General features: G+C 39.6%; 15 pseudogenes; all 15 read left to right on the top strand.

The window, feature by feature from the left end:
• The first annotated feature begins 2992 nt into the window (after nt 1-2992).
• LOC114777561 (uncharacterized) lies at nt 2993-3111 on the top strand (annotated as a pseudogene).
• Nucleotides 3112-3271: 160 nt separating this feature from the next.
• LOC114777560 (uncharacterized) lies at nt 3272-3390 on the top strand (annotated as a pseudogene).
• Nucleotides 3391-3549: 159 nt separating this feature from the next.
• Nucleotides 3550-3668, top strand: LOC114777572 (uncharacterized; annotated as a pseudogene).
• An 828-nt stretch (nt 3669-4496) lies between these two features.
• On the top strand, nt 4497-4615 carry LOC114777573 (uncharacterized; annotated as a pseudogene).
• Nucleotides 4616-6247: 1632 nt separating this feature from the next.
• On the top strand, nt 6248-6366 carry LOC114777569 (uncharacterized; annotated as a pseudogene).
• A 159-nt stretch (nt 6367-6525) lies between these two features.
• On the top strand, nt 6526-6644 carry LOC114777558 (uncharacterized; annotated as a pseudogene).
• A 1350-nt stretch (nt 6645-7994) lies between these two features.
• Nucleotides 7995-8113, top strand: LOC114777568 (uncharacterized; annotated as a pseudogene).
• A 159-nt stretch (nt 8114-8272) lies between these two features.
• Nucleotides 8273-8391, top strand: LOC114777557 (uncharacterized; annotated as a pseudogene).
• Nucleotides 8392-9739: 1348 nt separating this feature from the next.
• On the top strand, nt 9740-9858 carry LOC114777556 (uncharacterized; annotated as a pseudogene).
• A 162-nt stretch (nt 9859-10020) lies between these two features.
• On the top strand, nt 10021-10139 carry LOC114777555 (uncharacterized; annotated as a pseudogene).
• A 1077-nt stretch (nt 10140-11216) lies between these two features.
• LOC114777552 (uncharacterized) lies at nt 11217-11335 on the top strand (annotated as a pseudogene).
• Nucleotides 11336-12693: 1358 nt separating this feature from the next.
• LOC114777551 (uncharacterized) lies at nt 12694-12812 on the top strand (annotated as a pseudogene).
• Nucleotides 12813-12973: 161 nt separating this feature from the next.
• Nucleotides 12974-13092, top strand: LOC114777550 (uncharacterized; annotated as a pseudogene).
• A 161-nt stretch (nt 13093-13253) lies between these two features.
• Nucleotides 13254-13372, top strand: LOC114777549 (uncharacterized; annotated as a pseudogene).
• Nucleotides 13373-14193: 821 nt separating this feature from the next.
• Nucleotides 14194-14312, top strand: LOC114777565 (uncharacterized; annotated as a pseudogene).
• The last annotated feature ends 6793 nt before the right edge of the window (nt 14313-21105 follow it).

Below are 21105 nucleotides of genomic sequence, written 5' to 3'. Positions count from 1 at the left end.
ATTTGTTGTATTGCAAATAAAAGCTTACCACTCCAACTTTTTGCCTTTTCTCCATCATAATTTGACAGTAAAGCGGGAGTTTCACTCTTTGATATATGTTCAAGCCCCTTGTTTAAAGTTCAAGATTTTCAAGCAGAGTTTGTGTACGACAACCAGCTGAAGAATGCCCAATCTTGTCTGATCTCAGAAGCTAAGAAGGCTTGGCCTGGTTAGTACTTGGATGGGAGACTATGGGAATACCAGGTGCTGTAAGCTTTAACTATTGAAAAACTTTTAAAATGAAAGTATTTACATGGCTTTGTGTTAGCTTTTTTTGCCTTTCTCCATCATAATGACAGTAAAGCGGGAGTTTTCACTCTTTGATATGTGTTCAAGCCCCTTTGGTTTAAAGTTCAAGATTTTCAAGCAGAGTTTGTGTACAGACAAACCAGCTGAAGAATGCCCAATCTTGTCTGATCTCAGAAGCTAAGAAGGCTTGGCCTGTTTAGTAATTGGATGGGAGACTACCTGGGAATACCAGGTGCTGTAAGCTTTAACTATTGAAAAACTTTTAAAATGAAAGTATTTACATGGCTTTGTTAGCTTTTTTTGCCTTTCTCCATCATAATTTGACAGTAAAGCGGGAGTTTTCACTCTTTGATATGTGTTCAAGCCCCTTTGGTTTAAAGTTAAAGATTTCAAGCAGAGTTTGTGTACAGACAAACCAGCTGAAGAATGCCCATCTTGTCTGATCTCAGAATCTATGAAGGCTTGGCCTGGTTAGTACTTGGATGGGAGACTACCTGGGAATACCAGGTGCTGTAAGCTTTAACTATTGAAAACTTTTAAAATGAAAGTATTTACATGGCTTTGTTAGCTTTTTTGCCTTTTCTCCATCATAATTTGACAGTAAAGCGGGAGTTTTCGCACTTTATAATGTTTTCAAAGCCCTTTTGGTTTAAAGTTCAAGATTGTCAAGCAGAGTTTGTGTACGAACAAACCAGCTGATAAATGCCCAATCTTGTTTGATCTCAGAAGCTAAGAAGGCTTGGTCCTGGTTAGTACTTGGATGGGAGACTACCTGGGAATACCAGGTGCTGTAAGCTTTAACTATTGAAAAACTTTAAAATGAAAGTATTTACATGGCTTTTTTAGCTTTTTTTGCCTTTTCTCCATCATAATTTGACAGTAAAGCGGGAGTTTTCGGACTTTATAATGTTTTCAAAGCCCTTTTGTTTAAAGTCCAAGATTTTCAAGCAGAGTTTGCTTACAGACATGCCAGCAGAAGATTGCCCAATCTTGTCTGATCTCAGAGGCTAAGAAGGCTTGGGCCTGGTTAGTACTTGGATGGGAGACTATGTGGGAATGCCAGGTGCTGTAAGCTTTAACTATTGTTAAACTTTTAAAATGAAAGTATTACATCACTTTGTTAGCTTTTTTTAAGTAAGTTAAGGGGTATTTTCTTTCTTTGATATGTTTTCCCGCCTTTTTCTTTTTTTTTTTTTTTTTTTTTTTTTAAACTTCTCTTCAGGTTTCTTTGTCTGTGTGTGCTCTACAAAGATCATTCACAGGCTTGGAGCTGAATCGATTAGGTGGGATTTTCCAGCCCTCGGCCTTCAGGTGCTACGCATCCTGATGTCAATTTAATATCTGATATGTCATATTAAGCGGATTTTTAGAACAGGGAGTCGGCAATAGGGCCTGCTCCATCCGCTCCATTCATCGACCCAGTATTGCATTGCCTCTAGAAGGTGTGCATTATTTGTGTATTGCAAATAAAAGCTTACCACTCCAACTTTTTGCCTTTTCTCCATCATAATTTGGCAGTAAAGCGGGAGTTTCACTCTTTGATATGTTCAAGCCCTTTGGTTTAAAGTTCAAGATTTTCAAGCAGAGTTTGTGTACAGACAAACCAGCTGAAGAATGCCCAATCTTGTCTGATCTCAGAAGCTAAGAAGGCTTGGGCCTCTGGTTAGTACTTGGATGGGAGACTACCTGGGAATACCAGGTGCTGTAAGCTTTAACTATTGAAAAACTTTTAAAATGAAAGTATTTACATGGCTTTGTTAGCTTTTTTTGCCTTTTCTCCATCATAATTTGACAGTAAAGCGGGAGTTTTCACTCTTTGATATGTGTTCAAGCCCCTTGGTTTAAAGTTCAAGATTTTCAAGCAGAGTTTGTGTACGGACAAACCAGCTGAAGAATGCCATATCTTGTCTGATCTCAGAAGCTAAGAAGGCTTGGGCCTGGTTAGTATTTGGATGGGAGACTACCTGGGAATACCAGGTGCTGTAAGCTTTAACTATTGAAAAACTTTTAAAATGAAAGTATTTACATGGCTTTGTTAGCTTTTTTTTGCCTTTTCTGCATCATAATTTGACAGTAAAGCGGGAGTTTTCACTCTTTGATATGTGTTCAAGCCCCTTTGGTTTAAAGTTCAAGATTTTCAAGCAGAGTTTGTGTACGGACAAACCAGCTGAAGAATGGCCCAATCTTGTCTGATCTCAGAATGCTAGAAGGCTTGGGCCTGGTTAGTACTTGGATGGGAGACTACCTGGGAATACCAGGTGCTGTAAGCTTTAACTATTGAAAAACATTTTAAAATGAAAGTATTTACATGGCTTTGTTAGCGTGTTTTGCCTTTTCTCCATCATTCTTTGACAGTAATAGTGGGAGTTTTCACTCTTTGATATGTGTTCAAGCCCCTTTGGTTTAAAGTTCAAGATTTTCAAGCAGAGGTTTGTGTACGGACAACCAGCTGAAGAAGAATGGCCAATCTTGTCTGCATCTCAGAAGCTAAGAAGGCTTGGGGCCTGGTTAGTACTTGGATGGGAGACTACCTGGGAATACCAGGTGCTGTAAGCTTTAACTATTGAAAAACTTTAAAAGTAAGTATTTACAATGGCTTTGTTAGCTGTTTTTTGCCTTTTCTCCTCATAATTTGACAGTAAAAACTCTTTGATATGTGTTCAAGCCCCTTTGGTTTAAAGTTCAAGATTTTCAAGCAGAGTTTGTGTACGGACAAACCAGCTGAAGAATACCCAATCTTGTCTGATCTGAGAAGCTAAGAAGGCTTGGGCCTGGTTAGTACTTGGATGGGAGACTACATGGGAATACCAGGTGCTGTAAGCTTTAACTATTGAAAAACTTTTAAAATGAAAGTATTTACATGCTTTGTTAGCTTTTTTTGCCTTTTCTCCATCATAATTTGATAGTAAAGCGGGAGTTTTCGCACTTTATAATGTTTTCAAAGCCCTTTTGGTTTAAAGTTCAAGATTTTCAAGCAGAGTTTGTGTACGGACAAACCAGCTGAAGAATACCCAATCTTGTCTGATCTGAGAAGCTAAGAAGGCTTGGGCCTGGTTAGTACTTGGATGGGAGACTACATGGGAATACCAGGTGCTGTAAGCTTTAATTATTGAAAAACTTTTAAAATGAAAGTATTTACATTGCTTTGTTAGCTTTTTTGCCTTTTCTCCATCATAATTTGATAGTAAAGCGGGAGTTTTCGCACTTTATAATGTTTTCAAAGCCCTTTTGTTTAAAGTCCAAGATTTTCAAGTAGAGTTTGCTTACGGACTTGCCAGCTGAAGATTGCCCAATCTTGTCTGATCTCAGAAGCTAAGAAGGCTTGGGCCTGGTTAGTACTTGGATGGGAGACTACATGGGAATGCCAGGTGCTGTAAGCTTTAACTAATGTAAAACTTTTAAAATGAAAGTATTTACATCACTTTGTTAACTTTTTTAAAGTAAGTTAAGGGGTACTTTCTTTCTTTAGTATGTTTTCCCGTCTTTTTTCTTTTTTTTTTTTTTTTTTTTTTTTTTTTAAACTTCTCTTCAGGTTTCTTTGTCTGTGTGTGCTCTACAACGATCATTCACAGGCTTGGCTATGGAGTGGGGTGGAGCTGAATCGATCAGGTGGGGTTTTCCAGCCCTCGGCCTTCAGGTGCTACGCACCCTACCTGATGTCAGTTTAATATCTGATATGTCATATTAAGCGGATTTTTAGAACAGGGAGTCGGCAATAGGGCCTGCTCCATCCGCTCCATTCATCGACCCAGTATTGCATTGCCTCTAGAAGGTGTGCACTTTATTTGTTGTTTTGCAAATAAAAGCTTACCTCTCCAACTTTTTGCCTTTTCTCCATCATAATTTGAAAGTAAAGCGGGAGTTTTCACTCTTTGATATGTGTTCAAGCCCCTTTGGTTTAAAGTTCAAGATTTTCAAGCAGAGTTTGTGTATGGACAATCCAGCTGAAGAATGCCCAATCTTGTCTGATCTCAGAAGCTAAGAAGGCTTGGGCCTGGTTAGTACTTGGATGGGAGACTACCTGGGAATACCAGGTGCTGTAAGCTTTAACTATTGAAAAACTTTTAAAATGAAAGTATTACATGGCTTTGTTAGCTTTTTTTTGCCTTTTCTGCATCATAATTTGACAGTAAAGCGGGAGTTTTCACTCTTTGATAATGTTTTCAAAGCCCTTTTGGTTTAAAGTTCAAGATTTTCAAGCAGAGTTTGTGTACGGACAAACCAGCTGAAGAATACCCAATCTTGTCTGATCTGAGAAGCTAAGAAGGCTTGGGCTTGGTTAGTACTTGGATGGGAGACTACATGGGAATACCAGGTGCTGTAAGCTTTAACTATTGAAAAACTTTTCAAATGAAAGTATTTACATGGCTTTGTTAGCTTTTTTTGCCTTTTCTCCATCATAATTTGATAGTAAAGCGGGAGTTTTCGCACTTTATAATGTTTTCAAAGTCTTTTTGTTTAAAGTCCAAGATTTTCAAGTAGAGTTTGCTTACGGACTTGCCAGCTGAAGATTGCCCAATCTTGTCTGATCTCAGAAGCTAAGAAGGCTTGGGCCTGGTTAGTACTTGGATGGCAGACTACATGGGAATGCCAGGTGCTGTAAGCTTTAACTAATGTAAAACTTTTAAAATGAAAGTATTTACATCACTTTGTTAACTTTTTTAAAGTAAGTTAAGGGGTACTTTCTTTCTTTAGTATGTTTTCCCGCCTTTTTTTTTCTTTTTTTTTTTTTTTTTTTTTTTTAACTTCTCTTCAGGTTTCTTTGTCTGTGTGTGCTCTACAACGATCATTCACAGGCTTGGAGCTGAATCGATTAGGTGGGGTTTTCCAGCCCTCGGCCTTGAGGTGCTACGCACCCTGATGTCAGTTTAATATCTGATATGTCATATTAAGCGGATTTTTAGAACAGGGAGTCGGCAATAGGGCCTGCTCCATCCGCTCCATTCATCGACCCAGTATTGCATTGCCTCTAGAAGGTGTGCACTTTATTTGTTGTATTGCAAATAAAAGCTTACCCACTCCAACTTTTTGCCTTTTCTCCATCATAATTTGACAGTAAAGCGGGAGTTTTCACTCTTTGATATGTGTTCAAGCCCCTTTGGTTTAAAGTTCAAGATTTTCAAGCAGAGTTTGTGTACGGACAAACCAGCTGAAGAATGTCCAAATCGTGTCTGATCTCAGAAGCTAAGAAGGGCTTGGGCCTGGTTAGTACTTGAATGGGAGACTACCTGGGAATACCAGGTGCTGTAAGCTTTAACTATTGAAAAACTTTTAAAATGAAAGTATTTACATGGCTTTGTTAGCTTTTTTTGCCTTTTTCTCCATCATATTTTGACAGTAAAGCGGGAGTTTTCGCACATTATAATGTTATCAAAGCCCTTTTGGTTTAAAGTTCAAGATTTTCAAGCAGAGTTTGTGTACAGACTACGTAGGAATGCCAGGTGCAGTAAGCTTTAACTATTGAAAACTTTTAAAATGAAAGTATTTACATCACTTTGTTAACTTTTTTTAAAGTAAGTTAAGGGGTATTTCTTTCTTGATATGTTTTCCCGCCTTTTTTCTTTTTTTTTTAACTTCTCTTCAGGTTTCTTTGTCTGTGTGTGCTCTACAACGATCATTCACAGGCTTGGAGCTGAATCGATTAGGTGGGGTTTTCCAGCCCTCGGCCTTCAGGTGCTACGCACCCTGATGTCAGTTTAATATCTGATATGTCATATTAAGCGGATTTTTAGAACAGGGAGTCGGCAATAGGGCCTGCTCCATCCGCTCCATTCATCGACCCAGTATTGCATTGCCTCTAGAAGGTGTCCACTTTATTTGTTGTATTGCAAATAAAAGCTTACCACTCCAACTTTTTGCCTTTTCTCCATCATAATTTGACAGTAAAGCGGGAGTTTTAACTCTTTGATATGTGTTCAAGCCCTTTTGGTTTAAAGTTCAAGATTTTCAAGCAGAGTTTGTGTATGGACAAACCAGCTGAAGAATGCCCAATCTTGTCTGATCTCAGAAGCTAAGAAGGCTTGGGCCTGGTTAGTACTTGGATGGGAGACTACCTGGGAATACCAGGTGCTGTAAGCTTTAACTATTGAAAAACTTTTAAAATGAAAGTATTTACATGGCTTTGTTAGCTTTTTTTGCCTTTTCTGCATCATAATTTGACAGTAAAGCGGGAGTTTTCACTCTTTGATATGTGTTCAAGCCCCTTTGGTTTAAAGTTCAAGATTTCAAGCAGAGTTTGTGTACGGACAAACCAGCTGAAGAATGCCCAATCTTGTCTGATCTCAGAAGCTAAGAAGGCTTGGGCCTGGTTAGTACTTGGATGGGAGACTACCTGGGAATACCAGGTGCTGTAAGCTTTAACTATTGAAAAACTTTTAAAATGAAAGTATTTACATGGCTTTGTTAGCTTTTTTTGCCTTTTCTCCATCATATTTGACAGTAAAGCGGGAGTTTTCGCACATTATAATGTTATCAAAGCCCTTTGGTTTAAAGTTCAAGATTTTCAAGCAGAGTTTGTGTACAGACAAACCAGCTGAAGAATGCCCAATGCTTGTCTGATCTCAGAAGCTAAGAAGGCTTGGGCCTGGTTAGTACTTGGATGGGAGACTACCTGGGAATACCAGGTGCTGTAAGCTTTAACTATTGAAAAACTTTTAAAATAAAAGTATTTACATGGCTTTGTTAGCTTTTTTGCCTTTTCTCCATCATAATTTGACAGTAAAGCGGGAGTTTTCACTCTTTGATATGTGTTTAAGCCCCTTTGGTTTAAAGTTCAAGATTTTCAAGCAGAGTTTGTGTACGGACAAACCAGCTGAAGAATGCCCAATCTTGTCTTATCTCAGAAGCTAAGAAGGCTTGGGCCTGGTTAGTACTTGGATGGGAGACTACCTGGGAATACCAGGTGCTGTAAGCTTTAACTATTGAAAAACTTTTAAAATAAAAGTATTTACATGGCTTTGTTAGCTTTTTTGCCTTTTCTCCATCATAATTTGACAGTAAAGCGGGAGTTTTCGCACTTTATAATGTTTTCAAAGCCCTTTTGTTTAAAGTCCAAGATTTTCAAGCAGAGTTTGCTTACAGACATGCCAGCTGAAGATTGCCCAATCTTGTCTGATCTCAGAAGCTAAGAAGGCCTGGGCCTGGTTAGTACTTGGATGGGAGACTACGTAGGAATGCCAGGTGCAGTAAGCTTTAACTATTGAAAACTTTTAAAATGAAAGTATTTACATCACTTTGTTAACTTTTTTTAAAGTAAGTTAAGGGGTATTTTCTTTCTTTGATATGTTTTCCCGCCTTTTTTCTTTTTTTTTTTTTTTTTAACTTCTCTTCAGGTTTCTTTGTCTGTGTGTGCTCTACAACGATCATTCACAGGCTTGGAGCTGAATCGATTAGGTGGGGTTTTCCAGCCCTCGGCCTTCAGGTGCTACGCACCCTGATGTCAGTTTAATATCTGATATGTCATATTAAGCGGATTTTTAGAACAGGGAGTCGGCAATAGGGCCTGCTCCATCCGCTCCATTCATCGACCCAGTATTGCATTGCCTCTAGAAGGTGTGCACTTTATTTGTTGTATTGCAAATAAAAGCTTACCACTCCAACTTTTTGCCTTTTCTCCATCATAATTTGACAGTAAAGCGGGAGTTTTCACTCTTTGATATGTGTTCAAGCCCTTTTGGTTTAAAGTTCAAGATTTTCAAGCAGAGTTTGTGTATGGACAAACCAGCTGAAGAATGCCCAATCTTGTCTGATCTCAGAAGCTAAGAAGGCTTGGGCCTGGTTAGTACTTGGATGGGAGACTACCTGGGAATACCAGGTGCTGTAAGCTTTAACTATTGAAAAACTTTTAAAATGAAAGTATTTACATGGCTTTGTTAGCTTTTTTGCCTTTTCTGCATCATAATTTGACAGTAAAGCGGGAGTTTTCACTCTTTGATATGTGTTCAAGCCCCTTTGGTTTAAAGTTCAAGATTTTCAAGCAGAGTTTGTGTACGGACAAACCAGCTGAAGAATGCCCAATCTTGTCTGATCTCAGAAGCTAAGAAGGCTTGGGCCTGGTTAGTACTTGGATGGGAGACTACCTGGGAATACCAGGTGCTGTAAGCTTTAACTATTGAAAAACTTTTAAAATGAAAGTATTTACATGGCTTTGTTAGCTTTTTTTGCCTTTTCTCCATCATATTTTGACAGTAAAGCGGGAGTTTTCGCACATTATAATGTTATCAAAGCCCTTTTGGTTTAAAGTTCAAGATTTTCAAGCAGAGTTTGTGTACAGACAAACCAGCTGAAGAATGCCCAATGTTGTCTGATCTCAGAAGCTAAGAAGGCTTGGGCCTGGTTAGTACTTGGATGGGAGACTACCTGGGAATACCAGGTGCTGTAAGCTTTAACTATTGAAAAACTTTTAAAATAAAAGTATTTACATGGCTTTGTTAGCTTTTTTGCCTTTTCTCCATCATAATTTGACAGTAAAGCGGGAGTTTTCACTCTTTGATATGTGTTTAAGCCCCTTTGGTTTAAAGTTCAAGATTTTCAAGCAGAGTTTGTGTACGGACAAACCAGCTGAAGAATGCCCAATCTTGTCTTATCTCAGAAGCTAAGAAGGCTTGGGCCTGGTTAGTACTTGGATGGGAGACTACCTGGGAATACCAGGTGCTGTAAGCTTTAACTATTGAAAAACTTTTAAAATAAAAGTATTTACATGGCTTTGTTAGCTTTTTTGCCTTTTCTCCATCATAATTTGACAGTAAAGCGGGAGTTTTCGCACTTTATAATGTTTTCAAAGCCCTTTTGTTTAAAGTCCAAGATTTTCAAGCAGAGTTTGCTTACAGACATGCCAGCTGAAGATTGCCCAATCTTGTCTGATCTCAGAAGCTAAGAAGGCCTGGGCCTGGTTAGTACTTGGATGGGAGACTACGTAGGAATGCCAGGTGCAGTAAGCTTTAACTATTGAAAACTTTTAAAATGAAAGTATTTACATCACTTTGTTAACTTTTTTTTAAAGTAAGTTAAGGGGTATTTTCTTTCTTTGATATGTTTTCCCGCCTTTTTTCTTTTTTTTTTTTTTAACTTCTCTTCAGGTTTCTTTGTCTGTGTGTGCTCTACAACGATCATTCACAGGCTTGGAGCTGAATCGATTAGGTGGGGTTTTCCAGCCCTCGGCCTTCAGGTGCTACGCACCCTGATGTCAGTTTAATATCTGATATGTCATATTAAGCGGATTTTTAGAACAGGGAGTCGGCAATAGGGCCTGCTCCATCCGCTCCATTCATCGACCCAGTATTGCATTGCCTCTAGAAGGTGTGCACTTTATTTGTTGTATTGCAAATAAAAGCTTACCACTCCAACTTTTTGCCTTTTCTCCATCATAATTTGACAGTAAAGCGGGAGTTTTCACTCTTTGATATGTGTTCAAGCCCTTTGGTTTAAAGTTCAAGATTTTCAAGCAGAGTTTGTGTACGGACAAACCAGCTGAAGAATGCCCAATCTTGTCTGATCTCAGAAGCTAAGAAGGCTTGGGCCTGGTTAGTACTTGGATGGGAGACTACCTGGGAATACCAGGTGCTGTAAGCTTTAACTATTGAAAAACTTTTAAAATGAAAGTATTTACATGGCTTTGTTAGCTTTTTTTGCCTTTTCTCCATCATAATTTGACAGTAAAGCGGGAGTTTTCGCACTCTTTATATGTTTTCAAAGCCCTTTTGGTTTAAAGTTCAAGATTTTCAAGCAGAGTTTGTGTACGGACAAACCAGCTGAAGAATGCCCAATCTTGTCTGATCTCAGAAGCTAAGAAGGCTTGGGCCTGGTTAGTACTTGGATGGGAGACTACCTGGGAATACCAGGTGCTGTAAGCTTTAACTATTGAAAAACTTTTAAAATGAAAGTATTTACATGGCTTTGTTAGCTTTTTTTGCCTTTTCTCCATCATAATTTGACAGTAAAGCGGGAGTTTTCACTCTTTGATATGTGTTTAAGCCCCTTTGGTTTAAAGTTCAAGATTTTCAAGCAGAGTTTGTGTACGGACAAACCAGCTGAAGAATGCCCAATCTTGTCTTATCTCAGAAGCTAAGAAGGCTTGGGCCTGGTTAGTACTTGGATGGGAGACTACCTGGGAATACCAGGTGCTGTAAGCTTTAACTATTGAAAAACTTTTAAAATAAAAGTATTTACATGGCTTTGTTAGCTTTTTTTGCCTTTTCTCCATCATAATTTGACAGTAAAGCGGGAGTTTTCGCACTTTATAATGTTTTCAAAGCCCTTTTGTTTAAAGTCCAAGATTTTCAAGCAGAGTTTGCTTACAGACATGCCAGCTGAAGATTGCCCAATCTTGTCTGATCTCAGAAGCTAAGAAGGCCTGGGCCTGGTTAGTACTTGGATGGGAGACTACGTAGGAATGCCAGGTGCAGTAAGCTTTAACTATTGAAAACTTTTAAAATGAAAGTATTTACATCACTTTGTTAACTTTTTTTTAAAGTAAGTTAAGGGGTATTTTCTTTCTTTGATATGTTTTCCCGCCTTTTTTTCTTTTTTTTTTTTTTTTTTTAACTTCTCTTCAGGTTTCTTTGTCTGTGTGTGCTCTACAACGATCATTCACAGGCTTGGAGCTGAATCGATTAGGTGGGGTTTTCCAGCCCTCGGCCTTCAGGTGCTACGCACCCTGATGTCAGTTTAATATCTGATATGTCATATTAAGCGGATTTTTAGAACAGGGAGTCGGCAATAGGGCCTGCTCCATCCGCTCCATTCATCGACCCAGTATTGCATTGCCTCTAGAAGGTGTGCACTTTATTTGTTGTATTGCAAATAAAAGCTTACCACTCCAACTTTTTGCCTTTTCTCCATCATAATTTGACAGTAAAGCGGGAGTTTTCACTCTTTGATATGTGTTCAAGCCCCTTTGGTTTAAAGTTCAAGATTTTCAAGCAGAGTTTGTGTACGGACAAACCAGCTGAAGAATGCCCAATCTTGTCTGATCTCAGAAGCTAAGAAGGCTTGGGCCTGGTTAGTACTTGGATGGGAGACTACCTGGGAATACCAGGTGCTGTAAGCTTTAACTATTGAAAAACTTTTAAAATGAAAGTATTTACATGGCTTTGTTAGCTTTTTTTGCCTTTTCTCCATCATAATTTGACAGTAAAGCGGGAGTTTTCACTCTTTATATGTGTTTCAAAGCCCTTTGGTTTAAAGTTCAAGATTTTCAAGCAGAGTTTGTGTACGGACAAACCAGCTGAAGAATGCCCAATCTTGTCTTATCTCAGAAGCTAAGAAGGCTTGGGCCTGGTTAGTACTTGGATGGGAGACTACCTGGGAATACCAGGTGCTGTAAGCTTTAACTATTGAAAACTTTTAAAATGAAAGTATTTACATGGCTTTGTTAGCTTTTTTTGCCTTTTCTCCATCATAATTTGACAGTAAAGCGGGAGTTTTCACTCTTTTGATATGTGTTCAAGCCCCTTTTGGTTAAAGTTCAAGATTTTCAAGCAGAGTTTGTGTACGGACAAACCAGCTGAAGAATGCCCAATCTTGTCTTATCTCAGAAGCTAAGAAGGCTTGGGCCCTGGTTAGTACTTGGATGGGAGACTACCTGGGAATACCAGGTGCTGTAAGCTTTAACTATTGAAAAACTTTTAAAATGAAAAGTATTTACATGGCTTGTTAGCTTTTTTTTGCCTTTTCTCCAGTCATAATTTGACAGTAAAGCGGGAGTTTTCGCACTTTATAATGTTTTTCAAAGCCTTTTGTTTAAAGTCCAAGATTTTCAAGCAGAGTTGCTTACAGACATGCCAGCTGAAGATTGCCCAATCTTGTCTGATCTCAGAAGCTAAGAAGGCCTGGGCCTGGTTAGTACTTGGATGGGAGACTACGTAGGAATGCCAGGTGCAGTAAGCTTTAACTATTGAAAACTTTTAAAATGAAAGTATTTACATCACTTTGTTAACTTTTTTTTTAAAGTAAGTTAAGGGGTATTTTCTTTCTTTGATATGTTTTCCTCCCGCCTTTTTTTCTTTTTTTTTTTTTTTAACTTCTCTTCAGGTTTCTTTTGTCTGTGTGTGCTCTACAACGATCATTCACAGGCTTGGAGCTGAATCGATTAGTGGGGTTTTCCAGCCCTCGGCCTTCAGGTGCTACGCACCCTGATGTCAGTTTAATATCTGATATGTCATATTAAGCGGATTTTTAGAACAGGGAGTCGGCAATAGGGCCTGCTCCATCCGCTCCATTCATCGACCCAGTATTGCATTGCCTCTAGAAGGTGTGCACTTTATTTGTTGTATTGCAAATAAAAGCTTACCACTCCAACTTTTTGCCTTTTCTCCATCATAATTTGACAGTAAAGCGGGAGTTTTCACTCTTTGATATGTGTTCAAGCCCCTTTGGTTTAAAGTTCAAGATTTTCAAGCAGAGTTTGTGTACGGACAAACCAGCTGAAGAATGCCCAATCTTGTCTGATCTCAGAAGCTAAGAAGGCTTGGGCCTGGTTAGTACTTGGATGGGAGACTACCTGGGAATACCAGGTGCTGTAAGCTTTAACTATTGAAAACTTTTAAAATGAAAGTATTTACATGGCTTTGTTAGCTTTTTTTGCCTTTTCTCCATCATAATTTGACAGTAAAGCGGGAGTTTTCGCACTCTTTATAATGTTTTCAAAGCCCTTTGGTTTAAAGTTCAAGATTTTCAAGCAGAGTTTGTGTACGGACAAACCAGCTGAAGAATGCCCAATCTTGTCTGATCTCAGAAGCTAAGAAGGCTTGGGCCTGGTTAGTACTTGGATGGGAGACTACCTGGGAATACCAGGTGCTGTAAGCTTTAACTATTGAAAAACTTTTAAAATGAAAGTATTTACATGGCTTTGTTAGCTTTTTTTGCCTTTTCTCCATCATAATTTGACAGTAAAGCGGGAGTTTTCACTCTTTGATATGTGTTCAAGCCCCTTTTGGTTTAAAGTTCAAGATTTTCAAGCAGAGTTTGTGTACGGACAAACCAGCTGAAGAATGCCCAATCTTGTCTGATCTCAGAAGCTAAGAAGGCTTGGGCCTGGTTAGTACTTGGATGGGAGACTACCTGGGAATACCAGGTGCTGTAAGCTTTAACTATTGAAAAACTTTTAAAATGAAAGTATTTACATGGCTTTGTTAGCTTTTTTTTGCCTTTTCTCCATCATAATTTGACAGTAAAGCGGGAGTTTTCGCACTTTATAATGTTTCAAGCCCCTTTTGGTTTAAAGTTCAAGATTTTCAAGCAGAGTTTGCTTTACAGACATGACCAGCCATGAAGAATTGTCCCAATCTTGTCTGATATCAGAAGCCTAAGAAGGCTTGGCCCTGGTTAGTACTTGGATAGGACGACTACCGTGGGAGAATACCAGGTGCTGTAAGCTTTAACTATTGTTAAACTTTTTAAAATGAAAGTTCTTTACATCACTTTGTTACCCTTTTCTTAAGTAAGTTAAGGGTTATTTTCTTTCTTTGATATGTTTTCCCGGCCCGTTTTTTCTTTTTTTTTTTTTTTTTTAAACTTCTCTTCAGTTTTCTTTGTCTGTGTGTGCTCTAACACGATCATTCACAGGCTTGGAGCTGAATCGATTAGGTGGATTGTTTCCAGCCCTCGGCCCTTCAGGTGCTACGCACCCTGATGTCAATTTAATATTCTGATATTTCATATTTAAGCGGATTTTTAGGAACATGGAGTTGGCAATAGGGCCTGCTTCATCCGCTCCCATTATCTGACCCAGTATTGCATTGCCTCTAGAAGGTGTGCACTTTATTTGTTGTATTGCAAATAAAAGCTTACCACTCCAACTTTTTTGCCTTTTCTCCATCATAATTTGACAGTAAAGCGGGAGTTTTCACTCTTTGATATGTGTTCAAGCCCCTTTGGTTTAAAGTTCAAGATTTTCAAGCAGAGTTTGTGTACAGACAAACCAGCTGTAGAACTCCCAATCTTGTCTGATCTCAGAAGCTAAGAAGGCTTGGGCCTGGTTAGTACTTGGATGGGAGACTACCTGGGAATACCAGGTGCTGTAAGCTTTAACTATTGAAAAATTTTTAAAATGAAGTATTTACATGGCTTTGTTAGCTATTTTTGCTTTTCTCCCATAATTGACAGTAAAGCGGGAGTTTCGCACTTTATAATGTTTTTTCAAAGCCCTTTTGGTTTAAAGTTCAAGATTTTAAAGCAGAGTTTGTGTACGGACAACCAGCTGAAGAATGCCCAATCTTGTTTGATCTCAGAAGCTAAGAAAGCTTGGGCCCTGGTTAGTACTTGGATGGGAGACTACCTGGGAATACCAGGTGCTGTAAGCTTTAACTATTGAAAAACTTTTAAAATGAAAGTATTTACATGGCTTTGTTAGCTTTTTTTGCCTTTTCTCCATCATAATTTGACAGTAAAGCGGGAGTTTTTCCACTCTTGATATGTGTTTCAAGCCCCTTTGGTTTAAAGTTCAAGATTTTCAAGCAGAGTTTGTGTACGGACAAACCAGCTGAAGAATGCCCAATTCTTGTCTTATCTCAGAGCTAATGAAGGCTTGGGCCTGGTTAGTACTTGGATGGGAGACTACCTGGGAATACCAGGTGCTGTAAGCTTTAACTATTGAAAAACTTTTAAAATGAAAGTATTTACATGGCTTTGTTAGCTTTTTTTGCCTTTCTCCATCATAATTTGACAGTAAAGCGGGAGTTTTCGCACTTTATAATGTTTTCAAATCCCTTTTGGTTTAAAGTTCAAGATTTTCAAGCAGAGTTTGTGTATGGACAACCAGCTGAAGAATGCCCAATCTTGTCTGATCTCAGAAGCTAAGAAGGCTTGGGCCTGCGGTTAGTACTTGGATGGGAGACTACCTGGGAATACCAGGTGCTGTAAGCTTTAACTATTGAAAAACATTTTTAAAAATGGAAAGTATTTACATGGCTTTGTTAGCTTTTTGCCTTTTCTCCATCATAATTTGACAGTAAAGCGGGAGTTTTCACTCTTTGATATGTGTTCAAGCCCCTTTGGTTTAAAGTTCAAGATTTTCAAGCAGAGTTTGGGTACGGACAAACCAGCTGAGAATGCCAATCTTTGTCTGATCTCAGAAGCTAAGAAGGCTTGGGCCTGGTTAGTACTTGGATGGGAGACTACTCTGGAATGCCATGGTGCTGTAAGCTTTAACTATTGAAAAACTTTTAAAATAAAGTATTTTACATGGCTTTGTTAACTTTTTTGCCTTTTCTCATCATAATTTGACAGTAAAGCGGGAGTTTTACACTCTTTGATATGTGTTCAAGCCCCTTTGGCTTAAAGTTCAAGATTTTCAAGCAGAGTTTGTGTATGGACAAACCAGCTGAAGAATGCCCAATCTTGTCTGATCTTAGAAGCTAAGAAGGCTTGGGCCTGGTGGTACTTGGATGGGAGACTACCTGGGAATACCAGGTGCTGTAAGCTTTAACTATTGAAAAACTTTTAAAATGAAAGTATTTACATGGCTTTGTTAGCTTTTTTTGCCTTTTCTAAGCGGATACTAGTAGTAATAATTATATACTTTATGTCAAAAATGATTGATGGCATATCTGTATGAGGAAAAAGCGCGTGATTTATGACCATCTACCCTTCTACATTCTCCCCTTCTCCACTGGACACTGGACACAGTGCGCGTAATTTATGGCCTTCTCCCTTTTCTGCCTTCTCCATCGGACCCTGCGCGTAATTTATGACCTCCTTCCCTTCTCCCTGACCCTTCTCTAACCCAACCCATACATATGGCTAATGTGTTGTGTGTGTGTGTGTTTACCACGGTTGCATAGGGTAATAAAAGAGGCGTAGGATGTCTCTGAACAGAGTACAACAGATTCTGTTACAATGGGGAGCCCACTTGGTGCAGCTATGAAGAGACGTATTACGCCTACGCCTGTTACAAACAGGATAGTTTGTGATACACCATTTGCGCCAAAAAGGAGAAGGCCACGATCCTTGGTGAGTTTTCTTCAGAACCCTGGTGGCTGTGAAGAATACGAATGGATGTTATCCGATGGACGTGTCGGCGGTTATATTTTTGACAAGAAGGAGCGTCATGTGAGACTGTACTCGGTGGACACGGACCAGGAGTATACACCGGACTACCAATTGTGTGTGTCGTTTTATGCTGAAGACTGGTGTTTGTTCAAGAATAACGGGTGGAAAAAGATTGAAGATGTAAATACGGGGCCTTTCTACATATCGTGGACCGGTGCTACGGATCAAAACCACTACTACATGTGTGGTGGATGTCAAGAGCAGAAATCAGAGTCTTACATTTACGTGTGTAGTGGTAAGAATGTCAGTCGTGTGGTGCCTGACTGTGAACGCCGTGTGTATGGATCGCCAAAGGATGTGAAAGTGATGTACCCGTGGTGTGATGTGGCCATACTCCACAACGTCTTCAAGAAGATTGACAGATTGTTTAAATGGAGCGAGATTTTGGCCGGATACAACGAAATCAGGGTGTGTCTTTTTCATGGGGAGGCGGAGTGTGACAATGCCACGTCACACCCTGAACCATCCCCCACACCGGCTAGCCATTAAAAAGCAGAACAGGACCTCAGACCCCTAACACAATCTGAGTGATCACAGGTTCTGTTAAGTCATTGCTGTTAGACTGAATGGTGCATCTGATGCTGTTGAAGACTGTTGTTGGATCGACAAACTGGGTGACAGTCTGGGGTTGCAGAATTTGACATACATGCCTGGGCCATTGGTAGACATCCCGTCGTCGCAAACCTCTGATGAGAAGCCACCACCGGCTGCGACACATGTGGGCGATGTCTCAAACCCATGGGATGGCGACGAATTGACTTGTTCCACACTAAAAGCTTTTAAAACCATAAAGTTTTGCGTGTGCAGAATCCTTCAAAACATTATCGGACGACTGCTGCGGGAAACCTGTTATGGATGCATGGTGGACCATCCGAGTCAGACCCAACACCCGTGTCTCTATGAGCCGGAGGGATATTTCTACATTACCAACATGGACAAGATAAAGCAGAGACTTTTCCAGCCTGAGACGCACCACCTCATCACAAACGTTCTAACAGCGAGCGGCCTCTATGTACATCCTCAGAAAATCAACGGTGCTGTGGGGGCGCTGGCCTACGAATTAGAAGATGAACCTTTCTTTTTCCAGAGGCTGGACCAGATGACTGAGAGGCTTGCTGACTCACAAAGTGCTGATGTAATTTATGAAGCGCTAAAGAGCTGGGGTGAGAAGACTGTTCTGTAAACATGGGTTTCAGTCTGTCAAAAGATTTGTTAAATCTGAAAATGTCATGATGAATGTTTATACCTTATTGAGAGAGATTTAGACGTATGTGTGAAATTTTTACAATACCTCGACAACGCATAATTTGAAAATAAATAATGTGTGACCAAAATAGAATGTGTCATTATTTCACGAAGCAACCCATCATGACTGACCTTTTAAAAAAATACTACTATACGCCAGACAGCGAGGGCTCCTTCGGTGGTAAAACAAGGTTAAAAGATGCCGTGTTTAAAAATACAGGGGTCAGGTTGTCTAATAAGACGGTTTCTGACTGGTTATCAGGGGAGGATGCATACACGTTACACAAACCAGCGCGTTTAAAATACAAGCGGAATAGAGTCGTGGTGTATGGTATAGACAAACAATTCCAAGCAGATCTTGTTGACATGTCTATGTATTCAAAGGAAAACGATGGTTATAAATTCATGTTAACGTGTATAGATGTTTTTAGTAAACATGCGTGGGGTCGTATTTTAAAAAACAAGACCGGAGCTGAGGTGACTAGAGCATTTGAAACTATTCTAAAGGAAGGACGAGTACCTCAAAAATTACAGACCGATCGAGGAAAGGAGTTTTTCAACAAAGGATTTCAAAATCTAATGAGAAAACACAGCATCACCCATTTTGCCACAGGTAGCGAATTAAAGGCAAGCGTTATCGAACGTTTTAACAGGACTATTAAGGGTAGAATGTGGCGATATCTGACATCGGTCAATTCTAAAAGGTATATAGACGTACTTCCTGATTTAATAAAATCATACAATGCAAGCTACCATCGTAGCATTAAAATGAAACCTGCACAGGTCTGCTCTACAAATGAAGCACGAGTGTTTCAGTCATTGTACGGTGTGAACGATGCGAAGCAGAAAAATGTTACGTTCAATTACAAAACAGGCGACGTTGTAAGAATTTCTAAAGCAAGAGGTGCATTCACAAAAGGATATGAACAAAACTTCACAGATGAATTCTTTACTATATCAGCATGTATCCCGCGTAATCCACCGGTCTACAAATTGGTAGATTATGACGGCGATATAATAGACGGTACCTTTTATGAAGAAGAATTGCAAAAGATCAAACTAATCAGTAATAAACCGTTTAAAGTTGAGAAAATTTTGGAAAGGAAGAACATGGGGAAAAGACGCATGGTCTTTGTGAAGTGGTTGGGGTGGCCTGAAAAATTTAACTCTTGGGTTGATGAAAAAGACGTAGTAGATGTTTAAATAGTTTGTTCCAGAATCAGTCTTTCATTCACGATAAAACAACGCCATGGGGGACGAAGGCTTTTATGTAACCCTGCCGTGTAATGCCTCACAGAGCGTATATCCTGATAATACCATATCAAAGTATAGGACCAAACTCGCGAAACCTATTATTTTAAAGGGCGATTGGGAAGTAGCGCTGATTGAATTCCAGTACCCGCGATCATGGCCGACTTTTGGAGAGGATGACAAAATCATCTTTTTGACTAATAATATAACAGGGGAGAGATTGGATGTTACAATACGCGTAGGTTATTACACAAGCATTACAGACATAGTCAAAGAGATAAGCGGCTATACCAGGGTACACGGCGTTACATTTGGTTATGATGACCTTATTAATAAGGTTTATGTCTATTCGAACAAACCTGTCACCATAGCGATATCAGGCAAGCTTAGGATTATTTTAGGGTTTAAGAATAACGAATTTTTTGACGCAAGCATTACTGTGGATCCGTTGAGTCGAGCATATGCATCATATCCGGCCGACCTGTATGGTGGCGAATATAGCCTTTTTGTCTATACAGACTTTATAGAATATCAGGCGGTGGGTGACTATTTTGTACCCCTTCTACGATGTGTACATATAACCGGGAAAAACAAAGAGTTTGTCACAGTCAAGTATGACAGAGCGCACTACGTACGTGTTTCGAAATCACACATCAGCGATATAGCTGTAGAAGTGAAATCAGATCAGAATTGTGTCATACCATTTAAGTACGGCAAGGTGGTTACAAAACTACACTTCAGACCCACGAAGCAATCTCAAAGAATTTGAGAAACTATGAAGGCTTTTAATCCGTACACGATAGACCCTCATCGTTATGTGACGTATTATCAAAACCAAGCTGGGGGTGGGATTCCAGGTTTTTATGGCGCCCCTTCCATGTACGGCGCAGGGCTTGGCGGTATTTTCCGAGGTCTTTTCCGAATGGCACTACCGCTATTGAAAAAAGGTTTCGCTATAGCAAAACCCCATCTAAAATCGGCGGCAAAGAACATTGTTACCGATGTAGTAACGAATGTCATGAGACCTAGACAAAATGATGTTGGACAAGATGGTTCAGGTATGATGGTAATGAACAGGCGATATGAACACAAACCACCGGGTGTAAAACGAATCACACATGGCAAGAAAAGCAAAGTAAAGAAGAAACAAAACTCAGTGTCTAAAGAAACTCGAGGGGTAAACAACGCATGCATGAGTATCGGACTAAAAGAAATTTAAAAAACATCTTTTAGTCATGGCGTTAATACACGGGATGTCCGATGAATGCGTAAAGTCAGAGTTGGATTTGTTTACAGTCCCCATGACGCAGTTGTCTATAGAAAAAAGTACATACATCGAAGTGCCGCCTATCTCGGCACTGACTGACTCGGCACCCCTGGAGTTTTTCATAGCTGGAAACGGTGAAGACTATATTGATTTAAACAATACACTTTTATACACAAGACTCAAGATCACTAAACCGGACGGCACCGATGTAGATGAGGGGGCACCAGTCGGCTTGGTTAATTACCCCGGAGCTACAATATTTTCACAGGTCGACGTATCCCTGGGGGATCGGCTGATCTCACAGAGTTCAAATACTTACCCGTACAGAAGTATTGTTGAATGTTTGATAAATTATGACCGTCATGCGTTAGAAACGCTTTTCTCAGCGGGCCTATTTTACAAGGATACTGCGGGTCATATGGATACTGCGGATCCGGCTGGAGCAAACCGGGGGTTGAACAAGAGGGCCGCATTCACTAATGCTAGTAGCGTTGTTGAATTATTATCTCCCATACACAGCGATATCTTTTTTCAAGAAAAACTCATGTTGAACGGCGTTGATATAAAAATTCGATTAACACGTGCTAAAGATGAATTTTGCTTAATGCGCAGTGACAATTTGGGTTATAAAATTAACATACTGGCAGCGTCCATGTTTGTTAAAAAGGTTTCAGTGTCACCAGCTGTCAGGTTGGGACACGCGCAGGCATTACTCACAGCAACAGCTAAATACCCTATCGACAGGGTATACTTAAAAAATTTCTCAGTGCCCGCCGGAACACGCGTCGCTAATCAGGAAAACCTGTTTTTGGGGACACTACCAAAAGCCATTGTGATTGGGATGGTTGATAATGACGCATTTTCAGGATCTTATGCTAAAAACCCTTTTGCATTCAAACATTATGATTTAGAATTCCTAGCAGTGTATGTGGACGGACAGCAATTCCCTGCCAAGCCGTTTCAACCACAGTACATAGAAGGTTCTGCTATAAGAGAGTTTTATCAGT

The sequence above is a fragment of the Denticeps clupeoides genome, unplaced genomic scaffold (genome assembly GCF_900700375.1).
Source record: "Denticeps clupeoides unplaced genomic scaffold, fDenClu1.1, whole genome shotgun sequence".
In the NCBI taxonomy this organism is placed as follows: domain Eukaryota; kingdom Metazoa; phylum Chordata; class Actinopteri; order Clupeiformes; family Denticipitidae; genus Denticeps; species Denticeps clupeoides.
Note: the sequence above shows the minus strand (reverse complement) of the source record. Positions and strands in the feature narration are given on the sequence as shown.